This window comes from Pongo abelii, chromosome 10 (assembly GCF_028885655.2).
Source record: "Pongo abelii isolate AG06213 chromosome 10, NHGRI_mPonAbe1-v2.0_pri, whole genome shotgun sequence".
Lineage (NCBI taxonomy): Eukaryota > Metazoa > Chordata > Mammalia > Primates > Hominidae > Pongo > Pongo abelii.
Genome location: NC_071995.2, coordinates 131149747 through 131154857, shown reverse-complemented (window position 1 = coordinate 131154857; position 5111 = coordinate 131149747).

Sequence of the window (5111 nt, the reverse complement as noted above, 5' to 3'; positions counted from 1 at the left end):
CTCCGATGTGAGGCTCCTCAGAAGGGCAGGCTTTGCTGGGCTCCTGCCGTCTGGGTCTGTACTGCGGTCGGCAGCCCCCACCCACGGTCAGCAGCGCCGGCTCAGCAATGCACTTATTCCCGTTATCCCGGCCTGGACCCCATCTCAGCATCAGCCCCCAGAGGACCCAAGTGGCCACCCCCCCACCACCAGCTTGTTCATTTCCTCCAGTCCAGCCCAACCAAAGGCCACAGCTGGGAAGCCCCCTCGTCTAGCCCCGCTGATACTGCTGCCAGACCAGCCCTGACCTGGGAAGAGCCCAGAAGGCCCAGCCCCCAGGCCAGAAAGTGACCGCCCCCACATCCAGCCCTCCACAGCCACCCCAGCGCCTCCCCCACCCCCACACTCAACTGTGTCTCGGGATCCCCAGGTTTCAATCCCTGCCGGATTTCCAGAAATGCTGCTTCACCTCGGAAACCGCACGTGCTGTGGGCGTGCACAGCTGGCAAGAACAAAGCCATCGTGGGCAACCCTTAGGGACACTGTTTCGGCCTCATGTGTTGTTATTAAACCTACCGATTTCCGCCTCGGTTCTGGTCCACGTGACCTCCTCTGCTGCTGTGTGAATGGCCCCCGTCTTGCACACTTACCGCCCCAGCAAAGCCCAATGCCAGCTCTGCCTCCCTGCCACCGGCCACTCTCCTTCCAGCTTGCCTTTGAGAGGCCCAGGGCTCTGGGCAGGGAAGAGGCTAGAGAGAGGGAGGGTGGCCCCGAGCCAGGTGTTTTCCCAGGCTCCTCGCTTGGATGCCCACCCTAGGTGGAATGACCCCTTCAGGCTCACGGCTGTGGCCGCCTACTGCCTTCTAACAAGAACCCCACAGCTGAGTGGCTTAAGCAATGCCAATCATTTTATCGCCTCCCTTGGATTCTGTGGTTGGAGAGTCTGGCTCAAGGACAGGAAGAGTAGGGCCCAGAGGTCTCTCTGCGTTGCCATTTCAGCATGGCAGCTTCGGGTACCTGTGCTGCTCAGTGGCCTGGGACTCTGAAGGAGGGAGTCCCCAGACACACCTGAAACAATGCATGGCTGTGCCCAACAGCCTCAGCACGCACAGGCAGAAATGAGGTTCCATCTCACCAGCCATCAGAAAGACCCACTCAAACCACAGGGAGACTGCACTTCACCACCAAGGGATGGTGCAGATGGATGATGAGTGGATGGATGGCTGGGTGGATGGATGGATGATGGATGGGTGGGTGGGTGGATGCATGGATGGGTGAATGGATGGATTGATGGGTGGATGATGGATGGATGGGTGGATGATGAATGGGTGGGTGGATGGATGGATGGGTGAATGGATGGATGGCTGGGTGGATGGATGGATGGATGATGGATGGCTGGGTGGATGGGTGGATGGGTGAATGGATGGATGGATGAATGGGTGATGGATGGATGGACGAATGAATGTATGATGGGTGGTTGGGTGGATGGATGATGGATAGATGGGTGGATGGATGGATGAATTAATGTATGATTCATGGCTGGGTGGATGGATGGGGTGGGTGATGGATGGATGGATGAATGAATGATGGATGATGGATGGATGGATGGATGGATGGATGGGTGGATGGGTGGGTGGATGGATGAATGAATGTATGATGGATGGCTGGGTGGATAGATGATGGATGGATGGGTGAATGGATGGATAGGTGGGTGATGGCTGGATGGATGAATGGGTGATGGATGGATGGATGAATGAATGTATGATGGATGATGGATGGATGGGTGGATGGATGGATGGCTGGATGGATGGGTGGATGGATGGATGAATGAATGTATGATGGATGGCTGGGTGGATGGATGATGGATGGGTGGGTGGATGGATGGATGTATGGATGGATGGATGAATGTATGATGGATGGCTGGGTGGATGAGGGATGGGTGGGTGGATGGATTGCTGGGTGGATGGATGATGGATGGATGGATGATGGGTGGATGGGTGGATGTATGGATGGCTGGCTGGCTGGCTGGATGGATGGATGAATAGATGGATGAATGTATGATGGATGGCTGGGTGGATGAGGGATGGGTGGGTGGATGGACGGATGGGTGAATGGATGGATGGGTGGGTGATGGGTGGATGGATGAATGAATGTATGATGGGTGGATGGATGATGGATGGATGGATGGGTGGGTGGTGGGTGGATGGACGGACAGATGAGTGGATGAATGATGGCTGGATGGATAATGGATGGGTGGGTGGATGGATGGATGATGGATGCATGGGTGGGTGAATGAATAGATGGACGGATGGGTAGGTGATGGTGTGCAGGAAAAGTTAAATATGAAATCTGAACTCAATTCAACGTGGACACTAACAACGGTCACCAAGTCCCGGAACAGGTTGTGTGAGTCCCTTGAGGCATTCATCCAGTGCTGTTTCAGAGAAATCTCTATTTCAATCTATTCCTATACATTAATTATTGAAAAACAACAGACAATCGCAAGAACAAGTTGACCTTTCTGCGTTCCTTGAGCCTGGTCGCGAAGGGCCCTTGTGACTGGGCCTCACGCCAAACAACTCGTTACAAAAAGAGCGCAGGTCCCAGACCACGCCAAAGATTCATGAGACCTCTCCTCATCCGTGCACAGATGAGCGGCCAACTCTGGAGCCCAGGCTGTTGCTTCCCAGTCTGGTGGTGAATCCTCCATAGTCTGGTGAGTATAAAATATATATATATATATATTTTTTTTTTGTCTTCTCCCCTTTCCATTGCAATTTGCTTATTATATATCTGCATTGCCATTTACATGGAATAAAGGTTGTTTACCCTTAAAGGTATAGTGTGTCTTGTCTTCTCCCCTCGCGCATCTCCTGCACAGAACAGATGGATGGGTAGATGGATGGATGTGTGGATGATGGGTGGATGAATGGATGATGGATGGATGGCTGGATGGATGATGGATGGATGGATGGGTGGATGGGTAGGTGGGTGGATGGATGATGGATGATGGATGGGTCAACGGATGGATGCGTGGTTGATGGACGGATGGGTGGTGATAGATTAGCTAAGTGGCAGATACAGATAGATGAATGATACAGATATATATGATTGATCAATGAATATAGATGATAGACATAAGATAGAGATCATCAATATAGATAGATGTGGCAGACAGGTAAGTAATATATTGAAATAGATAAATAGAGATAGGTAGATAGATGATAAATATGATAGATCACAGAGATAGAGAGACAGGGGAGAGAGATGATTGAGAGAGACAGAGAGAGATGGAAGGGACCAGTGCTGGCGGGGATGTGGAGAACTTGGACCCTTGTGCCCTGCTGCTGGGATGTCAATGGTGCACCCACTGTGGAAAACTGTCTGGAGAGTCCTGAACACATGAGACGTGGAATTACCACAGGATTGCAGCCACGCGGCACGTCCCTGAGCAGCCGGGAGCCCAGCGACTCTTCTTTAACGGTATGCACATGGTGAGACTGCTGGGCCATTTGTCCAGTTAGTGACAGGACAAAATCAAATTCCAGAGGCTGTGCCACCTGCACACCCAGGCCCTGCGGTAATTCCTGGCTTTGTTAGCCATGGGGCTAACCAGGGCTGAGCCACCCATGAGGCACCTTCCTGGATGCTGGGGTGTCACCCTCTGTGCCCTGATGCGGGCCCCATGATGTGGGTGACCTGCACCTGGGGACGCCTGCAAGTCAGCGTGGTTCAGGGCTGGGCCACACATCCTGGCTTTGCACAGCACCTGCCTGGTTTTTGGTTACTCACCTGTCCTTTAAAATGCGTGTAGAGCAGGGAGAGGAGCTCACATGGCAGGGGCGGCCCACGCAGGGTGGCGAGGGCACAGGTGCGAGCTCAGGGTGATGCTGCTCCTCTGGGGCAGGCCAGGCACCCGTCCTATACCCCCTGGCCTGAGCAGCCCCCATTCTGCCAGAGCAGCAGGGCCCCACCTTCCTGCAGGGCACCTGCCCTCCCCACGGGCAGCTCAGTGCATGACAGCTCTGACCCAGCATCAACTGAGAACACTTCTGGGGGAAGGAAACTAAAAGGCATTGGAGTGGCTCGGACCTGCAGGACGGAGCTGCGCCCAGCACAGGGCGGAGTCGAGGTCCCACAGGTGGGGAGGACCCAGCAGCTGGGGATGGAGCCACCTGGGGCTGGAAACAGAACGACAGGGTCAGGGGAGGAACAGAGATGGAGGAGGGACAGTGAGGGAGGTGACGCGGCCATGGGTGAGGTCAGGGCCCAGGGAAGCTCCCGATGGCTCCTACTGCAGGGGCTCCGGAGCCAGGACTCACCAGCCCCTTGGCAGCAGCCAAGCACTGAGATGGACGGGACGCTCAGCAAAGGCTTCCCGCCTTCCAGAAAAGGCGACATCCACCCTCATGGCCCAAATGTGAGGGTTCGGGGAAGGGATTTCAGAAGGGCCCCTGCCCCGCCCTGCCCATGACTTCGGTGGCTGACCTCACTCTCCATGAGGCGTCTGCTGTGGCCACGTGGTCCGGGAGCCAGCCAGGCTGGGAGGGCAGGGACAACTCGGACTCTGTGTGCCCCCACTGCCTGGGAAGGTGGCCAACGCTGCTTTTGAATTTTAAATGAAATCAAAATTGACTACGGTAGCAGGGAAAGATTTCCTAACACTAATTTTCCTCAGAGTGCAGTTGCCACATCAATAAAAATAAACAGCTCTGGAGTGGCCACAGCTCAGGAAGCGGGCAGAGCACAGGCCGGCCCAGGAGGCTGCTTCCCTGGGTCTTACCTGCCTCTCACCTCCCCACCAGCCTCCCCGAGCCTCCTCACGGCAGGGCGGCTGCTGACCCAATAGGGGTGGCTGGGGACAGCACGGAGGATGGGGACAGCACCTCAGGACCGGACTCTGGACACGCTGGACCCTCTTGTGCCAGGTGCTGGCAGTTCTGACCAAGCCCAGGCACCAGGGAGGGCCAGGGGGTGTGAGCCCGGAGGGGTCCTGGGGGCCGTTCTGGAGGCCAGAAGCTGCTGGTGACAAAATAATGTGTGACAAGGGGGACTTGAGAGTAGCAGCGGGGAACGCGTCCTATGTCTGTCAAAAAGAAAGAAAAGAGAGGGGAGAGGGGAGAGGGGAGAGG